This window comes from Cuculus canorus, chromosome 4 (genome assembly GCF_017976375.1).
Source record: "Cuculus canorus isolate bCucCan1 chromosome 4, bCucCan1.pri, whole genome shotgun sequence".
Taxonomy (NCBI): Eukaryota; Metazoa; Chordata; class Aves; order Cuculiformes; family Cuculidae; genus Cuculus; species Cuculus canorus.
This window is the reverse complement of record NC_071404.1, coordinates 74077348-74096155: the sequence shown is the minus strand read 5'-3', so window position 1 is coordinate 74096155 and position 18808 is coordinate 74077348. Positions and strand designations below refer to the sequence as shown.

Sequence of the window (18808 nt, the reverse complement as noted above, 5' to 3'; positions counted from 1 at the left end):
TGAGTGGGTTTAGTTGACTTTTTAAAGCACTGCAAAATAGATCTTCTCACTCGCCCTTCCTCATAACAGAAAGCAGCTACATCAGAAAAAAGAATGGGTAGCAAGTTCATTGCATCACTTCAGAAATCAAGAAGTTTCATGCATAATCAAGTCACCAGGGGAATATCCCTCAAATGTTCCTTCCTGGCAGATAAATATTGCAAAAGCAGATTGCATTTACCTTAAAGTTACATGAAATCTTTTGAGGGTTGGGACTCTCTTGGGCAAGAGGTCCAGGGTCCTTGCACAACTGGGAAGCGTTATTCTTCTCAATCAGGTTCCTTATTTCAACATCAAGCTCTTTACTCTCACACCTGCTTAGGAAGAAATAGCAATGATAAACTTTACATTAGAAGTTGAAGCAGAGAGACAGTAAATTTATCAGCTGTCTTCTGAATGGGACAACAGAGAGAGCAGAGCTAGTCCTGCACCCAGGTCCTGCTACCGTCCTTCCTGGGATGCACGCAGTGTCACACAAACAATCTCTAATTAATTTAAAATATTTTAAGTAGTCCTTATGAATTTTTCTATCTTGTAATTTTACTATCTTGTATGAATTTTTCTACAGTCATGTGCCTTCAACCCCATCCACCTGCAATTTCAAGATTTTTACATTCAACTTCAACAAAAATGCAATCAGAGTGGTTAAATTAGTTTTGAACTCCAAACCCAGGTGCTCAGTTCACAATGTTCTAGGATGGCACAATTTCTTGTAAAAAATTGCTATGTCGTAAACACTAAAATTCTATTTGTTTGGTGGGAAAATTATTTTCTCCTAAGGACAGGCAGGACTTATGTGCACTTAAATGCTTTCTCCAAATTCACAGAATTAACAAGCAATTAGAGCTGATTCTCTCTATACACTACAACAGTTGAACGTGATTTTCAGAGAATGGACTGAGGCATGATTAAAACAAACACCAAAAAGTCTTAGACCAAATCTAAGTTTTCAAGAAATACCCATGACTTTTGCAAGCTCAGACCTTCATTTCCTAATCAGTCTAAACCAACTCTAAATATAAGTAATGTGTGACCAGAAAGTAAACTGCAAGGCTCGGAAGTATTATCAATCTCTTATAGAAAGACTAATTCTTAATTTAGGCAGAAAACACTAAATTCTTCATTTGAACTACCAGAAAAAATAAAAGCAGTAAGAATTAATCAGTTATACTTACTGTGGTTTAGACAGGCAATCCACAAGGATTGCACTTCAAGTTCCAAGGAAACTCTTGAAGGGCAATAGATAAAATTATCCAATAAACAAATCCACCTACCCTAATCATAAGAGTAAATAAACGTGCTGAATTTCATACTGATAGTATAAAATGATTAATTTTATTCCTGATATTTACAACACAGAGACTATAATAGAAACGTATTTTCATTCAGCATGAATGTAAAATCACTTGCAGAGGTACTACAAGAAAATCACAACGATAGCAAATAAATAAAACTCAAGAGCTTTGTTTTGACTTGGGGCCAATTGTTGGACAAGCTGGAATTTCATGGCAGTTTCCGAGTTGCCATGAAGCCTGCTTGCACCAAAAAAGTAGTTTCATGGCAAAAAAAGCGCTACTTGGATGTGTTTTGAGAGCTAGACCTACAACATAGGGAAACTGGACTTCCACACAAGCAAGGAAGACCAGGCTTTTTTAGTGCTGGAAGGTCCAGAAGCACTGGAAGACATCGCATGATTTTTCATCTCTGCAGAAAGATATTTCTTCATACTAACCTTTTGCTTCTTTATACCAATATAGCAACTAGTGTGAGTTCAAACCCAGCACCCAGCTGAAGAGAGTATTGTCTTTTGTTAGACCACTTTAGCCAGCCATAGCTCCTGTTCAAAGCCGTGACTATTGACAGAAAGACCTCGATGCACATTTTCATGGACCTCAGAGGGGTGCACAGCAGGCTGCAGCTGCTCTGAACACCCACGGCACTTTCAAAGCCTCAGCTGTGCGTGGGTGGCAGGTGAGCTCCGACAGCATGGGTGCACGCAGCTCGTGAAGAGAACTACAGAAGGAAAAGAATGAACCTTGCAAAAGAAATCCAGCCCTCTTCCATCTTGCCAAACATTGCAAAATTTGGGATAGGCCATTGTAAGTGGCGCTTTTTTTTTTTAAGCAATTCTGTGCTAAGGCTCCCGGACAATAAATTCTCAGGGAGCAGCACGACCAAGCTCTCTGCTTATAGCCTTCACTGTTTTATCAGCCACAGAACGCAAATTTCACAATGTAAGTAGCAACACCTCTGTTCTCTAAAGTCCATTTCCCTGGAAAACAGCATCTTCAGCTCCTTCAGACTCCTATGCCTGACCCGGTGTAAGATTGCTTTGTAGAATGGTTTGAACTGTAAGGGACCTTAGAGATCATCCAGTTCCATCCCCCTGCCATGGTCAGGGACACCTCTCACTGGATCAGGTTGCTCCAAGCCTGGTCTTGAACACCTCCAGGGATGGGGCATCCATAACTTCTTTGGACAACCTGTGCCAGGGCCTCATCACCCTCACAGGAAAACATTTCTTCCCAAGATCTAATTCGAATCTCTTATCTTTCAGCTTAAAACCAATACTCTTCATCCTATCCCTGCACTCCCTAATAAAGAGTCCTTCCTGTAGCCCCTTTAAGGACTGGAAGGCCACTATAAGGTCTCCCTGGAGCCTTCTCTTCTCCAGGCTGAAAAACCACAGCTCTCTCAGCCTGTCCTCATACAGCAGGTGCTCCAGCCCTCAGATCATCTTTGTGGCCTCCTCTGGACTTGCTCCAACAGATCCATGTCCTTCCTGTGCTGAGGACTCCAGAACTGAAAGCAGGGCTCCAGGTGAGGTCTCAAATATATGCTGTGCAGAGCACTTAACACATTTGAGGACGCTCAGAAAAACTGAAAAGCCACAGCACGGAAGCAGTCACTCATGGTGTAGTTTTAGGAAAAGTGCATGAAATTATATTTACATAGTAAGGGAGAAATTATTGCTGCAGTCTCCTTAGAGGCCCTAGAAACATGGCAAAAGGAAGGGAGAGGTTAAATAAAGCAAGGTGAAACATTACAAAGCAGTATTGAGGGATTCTGGACACAGCTGCTGAAGTCACAGACCAACATTTTCAGACTGAGCTTTCAAAACTTCGGTTTGGCTGTGCTTAGGCAACCAACCAAAGGCGGAGTAGTTGCTCTCCTCTTGCCTGGCTCCACACACCTCCTGTGCGAGGTCAGCAGAGTAACCAGCTTACTGCTTAGGTGAGAGAAAAAAAACACTACAAATGGCTTCTGGTAAAGGTATTTTGCTCATTGCCCAGTGCTGCAGTCACACATCCTCCTCCCGCTGCAGCAAAGCCAGCCAGAGCCTAACTCCTCTACAGCCACTTTCCACCTTCACCACCTCTCCACTGCAAACTACCACCCAGCCAGTTTGGTTGAAGCAGTCAGGGTTTCTTAAACTCTTAAAAGACAAATAAAGCAGCTTTGAGTAAGACAAGTGTTCAAAATAAAGGAGCAACGTCTAGATGCAGAACTGAGGACAGCAAAAGATGGGCAGCAACCTCTGCCAGGGGTGCAGCACCACGCGCTCAGGCAGGCTGCACTTATCTCCGCTGCTGGTTCAGCCACAGCGAGAGGAGATGAGTGACCGCAGGTTCCTGAGATCAGAGCATGAATCATGCTGGGAAATACCCCCATAAAGATGGTGGGTTGGCTTTAAATATTTCCTTCCAGCCAGGAAGTGTTCGTTCCTCTGCTCCCTGTGATTTGTCTGGCACTGTGGCTGTAAATAATGTTCGCCTTTGGCTGCTCCCATTGACACTGCATTCTCGTTTTGGGGTTCAGGAGTTGCTGCATAAGAGCAGGGACAAGCTGTGCTGGGGTAAAACAAAGGGAACCACAAAAGACTTGAATCCCTACCAACTGATTGCTGCTCTGCAATATCCATGTGTTTCAGCATCATCATGAAAGTCACACAATTGACCGGATTTCTCTGCGCATTTGGTTTTCCCTCAGTTTTTAGACTGAGGTCTTCTGACCAGAAACTATTATTGTGTCTATCTGTGTTTTTATATTGTCCAGTTCCATAACTGGAAGGATATATTTATTGTGATGTAAAAAGTTATTCATATCCGGTGTATAGATCCACTTTATAGTCTGAATCTTCAGAGTGCACAGATGATCCAAGTGCTTGAATACACTTTCACAACACCGATGATAAGGAAACCACCCGAGAACAAGAGAGCTCTTGATGATTACCGGAGCTTTGCCTGGTGAGCTCTAGAGGGCACACAGCATTTAGCTTTTGCAGAAAGCAATTTTTGCAGAACTGCTTTTGGTTTTTTGAAGTTTACAGGCATGTTTCTGCACCATTAACACCCTCACTGTTCTAACTTGTTGCCAACCTTCTCTAAAAATAGGTATTTCAAGCTTTAATAATTAAATTACACAAACAGGCAATCTGTTAGGATAAAAAAAAATCAGAAAAAAATGAAATCCATTCAGATGTGGGAAATATGGGCTCTTCTGTTTTGTAAAATAAATCTTCAGAGAACAGAGAATATTAAGAGTATCTTCATGGGGTCATGTAGGACAACGTATAGCCTTTCTATGTGCTTTCTAAGGTACGTGAAGATATAAAAAATATACAACTCATCCTACTTACGTAGAATGCTGTGCTTAATGTACAAGCCAATAAAAAATAGAGTATTAATTCCTCTCTGTACACTTTAGGTTAGTTGCTTATTTTCCTTTTTCAGGAGAATTAAGATATTTCACATGAAAGCAGATCCTACATATGTAATGAAGGAAGTTGGTCTCTCAGCATAAGCTTTAGCAGCTTGCAGGAAAAGGGGAGAGACCAACCCTACTCCTAATTTCCATGTCATATCTGAAAAGTAGTAACCAGGGTCCTTCTAGCCATGTCCTCTAAGAATAAGATCTGTTCTCGTTGGATTGCAAGCTGCCATATCCGTGCAGGATTTCACTGCTAGCCATTAGCTCTGCTCTGCATTAAAGCTATTTTCATTTCTTTCACATATTCACCCAGCTGCCTCTCGAATGGGTTTCACTTTTTGCCCTGTAGCACAACTTTGCGCCACTTCAATTTCTAGGCTTCATCGGCTTTTATAATTAAATATTTTACAGCAATTCAGTTTTTCAGATGGCAGCCAGAATAAAAATTGTGCCCAGCTCATGCTTTGTATGTGAATGGAACTGAAGTTCCTACCTAGATCAACACCACCCAGCTAAATAAACTACGCTGGTCAGTCTGTCCTCTCAGGGTTAGGCAATTCAGTGCTGGTTGTGCATGCATAGGGAATTATATTAAATTATGCATGTAACTCAGCCAGAGGAAAACCTATATGTGGCCCAAAACTCTCCCTAAAGCCAGACTGTGATGACACCAGAAAGGAAGCATGAGGTGTGGACACAAGTGGCTTCTAATAGCGTCAAGGGCCCTCCTTGCAGTCCGTCTTTTCCCATTCAGAAGAAGCAGCAGAAGACAGAACAATTCCCACTGATACATGCTTTCATAAGGGAGCAGGAGCTCCTGATGGCCTGCCCCATGCTCTTTTGATAAGCCACACGCTTTGGGCTTAGAATCACAGAGTCACTGAGGCTGGAAAACCTCTAAGATCACCAAATCAAACCATCAGCCCAACGCCACCATGCCTATTAAACCATGTCCTGAAGTGCCACGTCTACACAGTTTTTGAGTGCCTCCAGGGATAGAGACTCCACCAGTTCCCTGGGCAGCCTCTGCCAGTGCCTAATATCCAATCTAAACCTCCTCTGGTGCAACTTGAGGCCATTTCCTCTCATCACTTGTTACTTAGGAGAAGAGACCAACACCAGGATTGTAGCAGCAGGAGTTGATAGTAAAGAAATAAGTGTTTATCAAACGGCCGGGTAGAAGCCCCGTGCAGAGTCCCAGCTCTGCAGCTGGTGCCATTTGTGAGTTCTTGGCTTTCCCTGGTTTTAATTGGAAACTGGCATTATTAGTTACTAATAGCAGTTATGTGGCAACACTGCATATGCCTACAACATATCCTAAGGCATTTATTGCACTAATACCAAAGGCTTATAACTCTATTTGAAATAATAATTCCGAAGCTGGTGTGCTGGGGTCATTCTCCTGTGACTGGTGAAAGCACAAATATAAACCACAAACAATTGTGAAAAAAGGTTTTAAGCCAGGATTTACAGCCAGACGCCAACAGCACAGAGTCATACTTTTGACGGGAAATGAATTCTAGAGTCTAGGGGTTAAACACATGCTTCATCCCCTTGGGTGGGCATTAGGAATGTAGGATTCTTGCTTGGGTAAGCCTATGGAAAGAAAAAAGATCCTGCATTTGAATTATGGAAGATAAACTGGTTTGGATAAATTTAAAAACATGGCAAATATCAAGGCAAATTGTTTCAGCTAATATTTCCCTTGTTTATGACAACACACTTCGTTTCAGATAAAGGCCTTCAGAATGTGGCAGACAGCAAGACTGGAATTAAAGAATACTTCATCTAATTTGAACTAGAAATTGACTTAAAATAGGAATAAAATTCGGCATATAATTCTTTAAAATGACAGTTCATCTGAAGAACTAGTCTATTCTTTTATGTTCCATTTGATTTTACAGGACTTTTGCTCCCTTTCAGCTCAGTTTTGTAGAATTGTTATGTTTTTTACATTGAGATTTTTATATTAAAATCTTACCCAGTTAACACTGAACAAAAAAGAATTCCCAGTCCAACAAGCAATGGGAAGAACACAATTTTACCAACCAACCAAAATAATTTTTGTTACAGAAAAGAACATTTTGCAGCCTTATGAACTCTTAACAAGTTCAGTAGATTCTGAGCTGATAGAGAATAGTTACAATGTGGTGCAGCTCCCCAAGGATTACTAGTGCTATTCCAGTACTCAACACCAAGTGAGCGGATCTCCGCTCAGAGTTTAGGCTTGGGAATTTGAGCCAGATCTCTCGGAATTCAGCTTCACTAGTTCTACGTTCCACCTCACATGTACCACTACAAAAAGCAGTCTATTGGGCATAAAGCATACTACACTGGTACAAACACAAAAAGAACACGTGCCTTTGATGATTATGATATACTTAAAAGGAAATTTTCTGGGGAAAAAAGGCAACACATTATTTCTAACTATTTCCAACTTAATTTTTTAACTCAAGTTGCATCAAAAAAAAATTCACCCAGTATTTCAAAAGTATAGCTGGAAAAGCAAGCACCATCAGTGGCTGAGATCCACCTAGCAGAAGAACTGCATTGTCTTCAGAGTGAGATGTCCCAGATGTTGCGAGTAATGTGCTGGCGACGTTGCTTGGGAGGCAAGTGTGAGATTAGATATAATCTTACTACAGCCCCAAGCAGAGAGCTATATAAGGCAAGGTGTATGATAGGGGTTAAAACGTGTACATACAGCAACTATAGCAGAGAAAGCACTTAAACTTTCGCTCAAATCTGATGCAGCCAAAACATCTGCCTATCACCCCATAAACGTCCTACACTTCTGTTCCCTTTACGACAAAGGAATGGAGCTTTTAAGGCACATTTAATAGCCAGCAGCTGTTTGGCTGTCAAATGCCACATCTGGAGAAGCTGTGCGCTGTTAATGTGAACAGAAACAATTATTCTTTAATAGTTTTGCTTAATTTTAGGAACTACACAAATCACAACAACAGAAGAGGTGCATGTTCTTAATGGAAACACATCTGGTTTCTCTGAAATTAAGCCAAAAGAATAAAAGGGCCAGTGATTAACTGAAGCTGCACCTATAATCTGTTCTGTCTCAGCAAAGAGAGAAGTAAGGCTACTGATACACAGGCACTTTGTGCCTCCCAGACCAAGTATTCCCTTCAACAAATGTGCAACATGCAAGAAGACTAGGACTCGCTGGTTCACCTTAAATGGCACGTTATTTATCACATGGTGTTGCTCCCCTTCGTGCCTGGAGGTTCCTGTCCTTTAGGACTGGGTTACAATGCTGCCGCCTCACTTCTGTACCCTATACTGTCCATACATCACCAATCACAGAAGAACGGAATCGTAGAACGGTCTGGGTTGGAAGCGACCTTAAAGATCATCCAGTTCCAACCCTCCTGCCATGGGCAAGGACACCTCCCACTGGATCAGGCTGCTCAAAGCCCCATCCAACCTGGCCATGAACACCTCCAGGGATGGGGCAGTCACAGCTTCTCTGTTACACCTGGGCCAGTGCTTCACCACCTTCACAGGAAAACATTTCTTCCTAATACCTAATCTAAACCTGCCCTCTTTCAGTTTAAAACTGTTCCCCCTTGTCCTATCCCTGCCCTCTCTGACAGAGTCCCTCTCCAGCTTTCCTGTCACCCCCTTGCAGTACTGGGAGACTGCTCTAATGTCTCCCAGAGCCTTCTGTTCTCCAGGCTGAACAAGTCCAACTCACTCAGCCTGTTCTCATATGGGAGGTGCTCCAGCCCTCAGATCACCTTTCTCCTCTCCCTTGGATCTTCTGCTTAATTATACTACCAAGATCATAATTGAATTTCTTCCTGATGGACAGTATTTGGGCTTAGTTCAAACCTCAGGAAAGCCAATTAAATTATTTTCAACAACTTTCTCTGGCTTTAAATGAGCCATGAAAAAATTATAGATGACTGTCCCTCTGGAGAGGCAGTAAACAGAGTACTGTCACTCAGACTCATCACCCAGAACTCATGTAGCTGCATGTAGATCACTAGTGGAAAGGAAATTGAAGTCTTGCCATAAAAAATCAATCAAACTGAAAGCTTGGCCAATCAAAACCACCAAGTAATGTGTGTTTTCTGAGCAGACAAATTCCCTTGCTGACATGCACACATGCCAAAAGCTGCTGGGAGATGGCGGGGAAGCGTTGAAAGAACCAAGCCCCAGGAGTTAAAAAAACAAGAAGGGAGAAAAATCTAGATGTTTTCAAGTGCTTACTCCTTTTCTGTGAAGACCAATAGCCAGAAAAGCCTGCACTCTTTTTAGGGCACTCTCCTAGACTCAGCAGGCACCTTTTTGACATTGTCTCCTTCCTGCAGCCCATTCTGGACTGGTTGCTTGCCCCACAGATACACTGTGACTGGCTGCTCTCTCTTAAGTAACAAGAGTCTGTTCAGATCTTACACATACTCATTCCCGGGGAAAGCCATGATTCTGATGCTATTACATAGCTGACATTTGTAACAAGTATTTTAGACCACTACTCTTTCTTTTTACAGATTGGGCATCACCACAAAGAGAACAAAACCTAAGCACAGTTCCTTTTGCCTCCTCGTTCAGCCTTGGCCAGGATGTGGATGCGTCGCCAATGCCTTACTGACCCGGGCTCACAGCTGGGTTGTGCCCTTGGAGGTAAACAAGTCCATGATTCATTTGAGTCACCATCTTCTACACAAACCTGAGATATTTTCAGTGATCTACTAACAGTGCAAGCAGAATAAATAAATCAACATCATTTGGAAAGACAGCCAGGAAATCTAACGTTCAGTAGCTGACAGAGGACAACCAGCTCTGTCAAGTCAAGCCAACGTCTTGCCTGTATTAGCTGTTAGGCAGCTAAGCTGAAAGGCAGAGGAAACTTGCTGCACGGCTGTCTGCGGCACAGGTCCAGGGCTGGGCCAACAACAGGCATAAGGCTCTGCCAGGGATGTCATCGCTAGATGGGAACCTGGCGCCTCCTTCCCTTCTCAGAAAGAAATTACATAGGCAGCAGCTCACAAGGTCTTGAATAAAAGGGAAATCCCAGTCTGCAAGGGATTTCAAATCCAGTTATTTCACAACAAACTAGCCCGGGAAAAGAAGGGCAGGGTATTCCTTGAGCTTCCCCAAACAATCTACAGTTACTGTAAAACATTTTTTCTCTTTATCTCTCTCTCAAATCCACACAATACATACAACACTTTTCAAAGTTGCCTTTTAATCATTCCCAGCTATCTAAAATGTTTTCCTCTTTTTTTTGGCCAGAGGGTATCTTGCTGAATACAGCAGTATTCACTGAAGCATTCAGCACCATTCCTTTCCTTAAAGCTCCTCATTACTTGACAGTCTTAGAAAGGCATTGCCATCATCACAGCCTCATTAGAGGCTGTAGCCACCATGTGACTTCTATATCCTACAGTACAAGGATATCCTGCCGTTATCAATAGAACTAGTTTTGGTTCATAAAGAAGCAGGTAGGTATTTGAAACTCACCTAGACAAGCCCTGAGTAACCTGACTTAACTGCCTTGAGCCGGAGGTCAGTTCAGGTGACCTCCAGAGGTCTCTTCCAATCTACACTATTCTCTATGATTTAGCTCTTCTCAGTACAGAAAAGTTGCATGTTTCACTTATTTAAATAGAACTGATATAAATCTCCATAGGACAGATTTAAGCAGGAAAAAAGTATTAACCTGAGTCCCTGGAAGGTGAATTGGTTGACATATGCAGGAAACACTCAACTAAGTATTTTCAATAATGTAATGTAAATTAATTTTTAAAAAAAATAAATAAAAGAAGTCCCCCATGTAAAAGTAAGGTAGTTAATACCTTTCCATGTCAACACACTGATGAGGGCACAATTCTAGATGATCCGCTGCATCTTTATTCTTCCTTTTGAGCTGCTCACAGTGAATCTATTTAGAAACAAGGAGGAGAAAAAAAGAGACTTAAGGGGAAATCTAGCAAGAAAAATTTAAGTACAGAGTTACAATGAGATGCGATAACCATGTATTGCCTGCATTTGTTTTCCATTTCATTTACCATAAATGGCTGACAAGCAAGCCAGGAATCTACCTCCTCCATCCCAGAATCATCCCCTCTTAAGTCCACCACTCTGTCAGGGACAGTTTTGCAAGGACAGGCATGATAACAATCTCCAGCTGCAGTGGCAAGAATCTATCCAAAAAGCAAAGCTGTTAGCAGTTGCAGGAACATTGGAAGTGTTGCAAAAAAGGCTTTTATTATTCATCCTTGAATAATCAATTATCTTAACTATGCTGGAGTTTGAGTATGTCCTCACACTGACCAGAAAATTCATGTGCTTCACAGAAGCATCCAAATTTAGAACCATAAACTACTGCTCCAAATTTAGAACCATAGAAACATTAAGGTTGGAAAAGACCTATAAGATGATCGAGTCCAACCATCAGCCTAGCACCACTATACTTGCTGAACTATGTCCCAAAGTACCACATCTATGTGAGCCTGCTCTAGATCACCTGGAGAGAAAAGAAAAGGAACCATGTGAGTTACGCTGCACAAGTGCGTTGTTCAAGAACTATACAAGCTCCTAACAAGTCTCCCTCTGGTCAGGGCCAGCGACTGTCCAGCACTGCACTTCCAATGAGAAAGGAGAGAAGAGAAAAACATCACTCTCAGAGAAAAGGGGACACATCACGGCAACTGTAAGGAGTCCACATTTAGATATTCCCTTTTTAGTGAAAACTCCAAACGGGAAAAAAAAAAAAAAGCAGGCTTTTTCAAAAAAAAAAACACCTCTCCATCACAAATAGGAGAACAGATGGCACAAAGGAGGGAGGCAACAGCAGCTCATCCAGAGGAATCATTCTGCTCCTGTGCTGCAGGCTCATAACAGCCCTGGGGATGTTTTTTCAGACTATGCAGGACATCTCTAGATCATCAGAAAAGGAGCCCAGAGGTCTTATCTTTCTCTTGAGATCAAAATGACAAACAATAGCCTTACGACAGTTGCTGCAATTGGAAAACTGGCAAGTTTCATAACGCCCGTTGTAAGGACACCAGTGTGACCACTGAAATAAAGTGCTATTTGCTATTTATAAGCAAATAAGTTTTCAATTACAAGTCACTCCCTTTATTGGTAACATCAACTTAATGTGAAACCACAGCTGAACATTTTATAGAAACCATACTCCATCTATGGGCAGAGCAGAAATACAAAATGAAAGGTTGCCAGCAGAAGATCTGAGGTGTTTGGCATCCCTCCCCTCTCAGAATTCCCATTCCTGCAGGCATTTCACACATTTTAAATGCATCTGGTAATCACTAATTACAAGGATCCTATTAGGAAAAAATGTCAATTCAATTTCATGTGAAACTTGATTCCAGCTTGTCTGACTTTTATGAGTGTCTGTTTAATCATAACAAAAACGTGTCGACGTACGGAAAGCTGTATTTGTTTGATTTCTATGGGAGCTGCAGACACTGGGGACTAATGAGAATTAAGCCTTATTTTGGAGTGTCTAAACCTGGCTTTTAGGTGTCTAACTTAAAAATACCAATTTTTAATAGCGTTGACCTAAAATGAATACTTCCTACCACCACTGAAACAACAAAAACTAAAACAAAATGACTAAATGAAACCTGACCATACTTGTCTGAATGAAAAAAAACAACCCACAGAGTTCAGAATTCACAGAATTCTCTGATTCATCCCACTGGGCTTAGACCTTTCAACAGTCTCAGGTGCATTTGCCAAGTTACGCACAGTACTGCCGCCCATGTGCTGAAAAATGGGCCACATTAAAGAGACAGAGGTTAGATGAAACTGAAAAAATGGCTATTTTTTCAGTGGGCAAAATTCATGCAAGAAGCAAAGTTTTAGAAGACTGAAAAGATGAAAAGCAGTGAATAACAGAGGGAAAAAAAAGGTATTTATTTATTTGGCATGTTACTCCCTGGCTCTGCATTGACAGGATGGCAACCCATATTCAGGGGCCCACAGGGAAGGGGTGCTGCACGCTTCCTGCAGCGCTGGGATCGCATGCTGGACACTCCAGATTTTCTGTGGCCCTGCTCTGCCTATGCAGGGAAATGGACAGGAAGGAGCTGCTAAAGCAAACAATTCCCACATCACTGCATGGCCCATTTGCGCATTGGGCCAAGGCAAGCCAGTGGTTCTCCAGAATTCCTACTGCTAACACCTGCTGGGGTGGGGAGTCCCCTCCCCTGTGGCTCCACAAGGTCCACCGTATGGAGCTCCTGGCTCTTAGTTACAGGCAGATTTTGCAGCATGTCCCTCAGTGCTGGGCACCTTGTCTAGGGATGTGGTGGAGTCTCCTTCCCTAGAGGTGTTCAAGAAGCCTGTGGAGGTGGCACTTCGGGACGTGGTTTAGGCAGGCACGGTAGTGTTGGGCTGATGGTTGGACTGGATGATCTTAGAGGTCTTTTCCAACCTTAATGATTCTATGATTTAATGCATATCTATAAAGCCAGCTCAGCTATCAGAAGCCATTTCTTTATCGTAGCACGGGAGTGCGTTCACCCACTTCTATCCAGTCCAAGATATCAGAAAAAGTACCAAAAAGTCTCTGTAGTCATAGCTGACATGATCCACCCAGCTGAGCGTGGTCAGACTAGTGCCAACTAAACACCATTGCCACCTGCTTCCATCTGCCTCCACTGTCTCCCAAACTATTGTTGTGCAAGGGGCTGTTGATGCAGAGTAACGGCTTAGCCTTTCGTTTCTTATGGGTTTTTAAGTAAAGCACATCAGTTCTGAAAGGCACTTTTTTTTAATAATAATAAAAAAAATCACCTTTTACTTTTCACAACAAAAAATTTACTGTAAAGACTTTGACCTGTGTTGGCAGCACAAATTGTAAATCTACAGCTACGAATCTGAATAAAAGAGATGCCACTAGGTTATTGTGCCACGTGCAAGTGTTTATTTTTAAAACAACCATAAGTTTTTATAACTATAATGTGCAATTTAATGCTGCAGGTTTTTATCAGATCAGACAAACTGAAACCAGGATGGATAAAATTCTGCTACTTCAAAGAATTAAGCCTCTCTAGAAAATACAGGGTTATAATGGTCATGTAAAAGAATTGCTCAGAATTACATAAATTTTCTGCTTTCTGTCAAGGCTTTTAAGAACAGGAACACCGTGAAATAAAACAGGATCAGTTTTGCTCACAGATTAATGGGTTTTCGTAATAATTGAAAGCGTTCAGTAAAAAGCATGCAAAATTTATCAGTCCTCCAAGCCCTAAGTATACTCAAATAGGCAAAACCTCCACCCCCCTCCTTTTTGGTTTGAGTATTAATTTGCATTAAAAAATAAATAAGTTTTCCACACAGGAAAAATACATTTGGAGAGACAAAAAACATTGTTCAGGAATGATGACGAGACTCATTATTTCTACTGAAATCTTAACTATAAAAATAATCACAGACAGACAGGAACTCATCACACTGGAGTTTCAAACTGTTGCCCAAAATGTATTTCACCAACAGCTGCATTGTAAATGTTAATCCTGCACTGCTCTTGCCCCATTCTCCTTTTCTTTCTCCAAGTGTAGTTCTACCTAAGAGCATTTTATTTTCCCAAACCTTTGCTCATTTTCCCTAAACCCACTCTGCAATTCACTTGTTCTGCAGTTGTACCAAAGCAACATTTGTTGGAATGCTATGCAAAAGGAATGTCAGAAAAGAGCCAGGCTAAGAGAGGCAGAAAAGGGAAAGGAGATTTTTGTCTTGTTCTCTTTTTCCTGCCTAGATTAGCTCCTGATGTTTCAACTCTATGGTTACTGAGCCGAAGCATTCAGGTTAGAAAAGACCGTTAAGATCATTGAATCCAACTATAAACCCAGCACTGCCAACTCCATCACAGAATCATGTCCCCAGGCACCTCATCCACATGTCTTTCAAACACTTCCAGGGATATCCCATGCACTAGCATACTACTCCTCAAATGGGGTGGTTAAAAGGTGAATCTTACCCATGCAAAAGCTGCTCCTTGCTCATTCCTTCCTGTGAGGCCGTACCTCACATCAGAAGCCACCAGCTTCACCTGCACCACGCTGAGGCCAAGGTGCAGCTCGACCCCTCTCTGCCCTCTCCAGGCCCTGCTCCCCTTCTCTGCCTGCTGCCCAAAGCAGTTTTCCAGCTGCTGCCCATCTCAAACCCTGTGGCTACAGGTCGGGTTGGCTGCCACTGTCCCCCTCATCCCCTCAGGACCCTTCGTCTCCACAGGCGGTGGTGAGAAAGGAGGGCGAGGTGTGCACACAGGGCACAGTTGGACTCAATGATCTCAAAGGTCTTTTCCAACCAAACAATTCTACGATTCTAATTTTACAGACCACCAACATAAATGGACGTACTGTGACAGCAGAGGAAGCAGAAAACAGATAGCATGCCAAAAAAATGGAAGTACATACTAGCAAATAATAGCAAATAATGCATAAGTAATAAACCCATTAACAAGTTATCTTTTTGTATTGCAGAAGATCCAGGGCCTGTCATAGCCAAGCTGAGGAAACTCACTTCATTTATGCATTACCCCTACTGCAAAACAGCTCCAAAACAAAATGGAACATATATAATCATAAAAGCTGTTGACGAACAAGCCAGCAGGTTATACATTATCTGTGTGTAGCTGTTGTGTAGGAGGAGTGGGAGTGAGAAGTGGATTATTACTGTAAATGTGATCAAAATGGAGGAACAACCAAAGAAATAAAAAGCATTTGATGAACCAGACCCTAAGCAACAACTCACTGAAACTGATCTGAAACAGGACTAAAGCCTTCCAGGTTTTTTTGCTCTGAAGAAGTCAAGCCTATAACTTCCCTGTAATCTCCTCCCTGCCCGGATATCCCCAGGTTTGTTACTTGTGATAGCACTAGGGTGCAGTGCAGCCAGCCTTGAACCAGCCATTGCGCTACACGCCTTTCTGCTTTTGCACCCAATGCTCTGTGCTGAAAATGCAGCTTCAGTCATGTAAATGCAGCACAAGAAAAAGCCACAAACACAGCAAAGTCTGCCACTTCTCTCCTCCCCCGGCTATTTCCTGATAAAGTGCTGAAAAGTTAATATTAGGCAGTTTGTAACCAAAATTTAAAAGCTGAAGCTTCGTTTTTACCGAAAATAAAGAGTAGTGATGCTCCTCTGTTCCGTCTCGCCTGATTTGGTTCAGATAAAATGAAACTGGTACCTGCCCTGTGTGATGCAGGAAGATTTAACGTCAAATACTTAAAACTGCCCTTACCATTAAGTTCAGTTTCCCTTTAGCTGGGGTAAAGGTAGGTTCAGAATCACCGTCACCCCAAAGAACTTAATTCACAGGTGCCCTCTCACGAAGATGTGATATCCACAACTTGACCGGCAGTCTATTTATGTGTCTTGAGACAACCTCAAACCATGCAGCAACCGAAGTAAATTAAACTCCAAACAACAGAAACCCCTTGAAATGGATCAGACCTAGGAATGAGCAAATTAAAGGCTGAACACACCATTTCAACCCAGAACTGAATGCCTAGCCTTTGGCATACAGCAGACGGGACTCTGGAGAGGCTCTGCACTGCACGTTCTTTGGCTCCAGCCCAGGAAAAGGAAACCTGCAGCGCAATCACTGCATTTGATTTGTTGTACTGGATGTAGCAGGTTGACTTCACACGGGCAGACAGTGCCTCTTCTGTCCTAGAACTGCTGGTCCTCCACTACTGGAAGTGCAAAAATGCTTCCAGTGACATACACAAACTACTTTAAGTGGCGGGTACAAAACACTGTTTTAAACTACATTGTTAAAAATAATTACATCACTTTTTCTTAAATTAAAACTGAGGACAAAAAAATTCCGGTGTATTGTTCTCTTTGGAAATTGGTCCATTTAACATTTTCTGAACATCTTTGGATTAAGCATCTCAAGAATTACATATAAAGTTGAGAAAATTATTCCATAATGAGTAAAAATCCCTTCTTCGAGTGGAAATCAGTGGCACAAATGTTACCAAAACTCAATCACCACAACGCCCAGGGCTCCGGGTGATAGACTTCTGCATTTGAGCTTACTGTGTCAGTCATTCCACACAGGCATCTGCACAGATGAGTTTAAGGCATACGAACTAATTTTAAAGGCTATGAAGACTAAGTTCAGTGACAAAAATATCACGGCAACACTTACAACATGCAAGAGAGAAGAAAAGTGATCGAACTTTCTTGTACAATCCAAACCAAGAGAGGAAAGATTTAGGATCCATCAAGTCCAATGACATTGGAATCAAGTTTCTGCAGTATAAAGAGGCAGCACAGTAATAGAATGGTCATCACTCCAAGTACAGAGCGCACGTGGCTGGGAAGGAAGAGAGGCTGTGAGGAAAGTATTCAAGATATAGGCAGATCTACCCACAAAAATTGTGTAACTACAAGAACAGTAGTTTAACAGTAACAAGGTAAGGAGAATCTGATTTAGATGAGGAATGCAGCTCCAACTTATTTAAACTTCATGCTCTCCAGTCAAGCTCCAAAATCCCAGGACAAAAGAGAAAAAAGAGTTGGTAGAAAGGTTGGAACAGCCTAACAAGCCAGCTGCAAAAAAATCTTGGCATTGCCTGGCTGGCAGGACCACCAAACCTAAGCAACTCAGAAATACATGTTGCTTTCCATACATTCTAGTGTGCCCACTCTTCTGGAAACGCAGTGCCGCTGCTGCTAGAAATTAGGACTCTGCTCCAGCATATCGTGGTGTTCTAAGGATGCAGAAGCAAGTCAAGGGAAGACGGCCCTTTCAGAAGCTCTCTTTCTCCAGGCTTCTAAAGAGTTTCTTATGAGATTTTGTAATCCTTACAGGTTTACTCACAATTTTTGCTTCATTTTGAGAGAGGGGAGGTAGAGTGGTCTGGAGTTCCTACAGCTGCCTTAGCATAACACGTACGTGTGCCCTCTGGCAGCAAACATCACTGGTTCTGAAAACAGCAGGATTGCTTCTCTAAGACAGATAGAGGTACTGCAGCTTTAAATTTTTATCAAAGTGGTAATTAAAAAAAGGAGGGGAAAAAGCACATGCATATTTGTTTTCTTCTCCCTCTACACCAACCCCACCTCACTAGTTCTCATAGCTCACCTCATGTATACTTATTAATCTGTGACATACCACTTGAAATTTGTAATACAGTGGCTTTAAGTATTCTTTACTCAGCATTGGAATGCATAATTTCTTTTTCTGAGACGCAGCATTGGAATGCCAATTTACGGCAACAAGGCAAGCAAAACACCAACTAGCCCAGAGTCCCAGCCCACCCTCAAATGCTATGTGGATTGTAGAAAACAATTTGTAACAGATGTGGATAAAGGGTCTGTCTTCTAATGATGGACCCAGCTAAAGGAGTCCTGTGCCTCCTCCAGTTGGAGTCAGCAGCACAGGGAACACTCCAAACTCCACAGAGCAGGTAAAACTTCCAAAGGTCTCAGTAGAAATGTTATCCTAGGAAGGAATGTGGGTCAAATCCAGCACAGGTGCGCTGAATCTTTGTATCACTAGATCTGCCCCCAAATGTTTGACATAGCCTTAGTTCTCTAGATGGCAATAATCCTTCACTATTCCTGTACCTTTCATTGTTCAGCTTTGTGGAAGAAAAGAAAGGAAAAGAACTCTGCTATAGCTGTTCTACATAAAAGTTATGATGATATTAAAAAGTGATTTAAGAAAAAAATAAATATCAGGTTTTGGATTTGAGGTCTCTTCGGTGAATGGCAAGGGCAAAGAGACACATGACTTCATTTTGAGGATAGGCAGCGACGCACTGATATGAGCTTCAAATTAATGCAGAAGTTACTCACCATACTTAGGGAAGGTGTTCGTCTCTGTGCTGCAAGGTCAGGATGTACTAATTCTCAATAAAGGCTCTCTGAATCAAATGAGAACTACGTGGTTTGGAGGCAAATATATATATCTATCTCAAGGTTTAACCTACACCCCAGGTTTAGGGAAACCCCTTTCTTAAAGTCATTCTAACGTTGAGAACATACTCATATCTCTCAAACAAACACAGCCCACACAGATCTACTTGAAAGCACTGTTTGTAAGAGACCA

The 18808-nt window shown here is 42.0% G+C and overlaps 1 protein-coding gene across 7 annotated transcripts in view; it reads right to left on the bottom strand.

Moving 5' to 3' along the window:
- Window positions 1–18808, bottom strand: part of QRFPR (pyroglutamylated RFamide peptide receptor) — a 70553-nt gene that overhangs the window by 9123 nt on the left and 42622 nt on the right. For 6 of the 7 annotated variants that reach the window (XM_054065233.1, XM_054065231.1, XM_054065229.1 and 3 more), the window contains one exon: window positions 10566–10651. The gene's annotated coding sequence lies outside the window, so the exon portion shown is untranslated. Of the gene's footprint in view, window positions 1–220; window positions 354–10565; window positions 10652–18808 lie in introns of those variants that run through there. The other variant, XM_009568250.2, reaches the window with a different exon arrangement.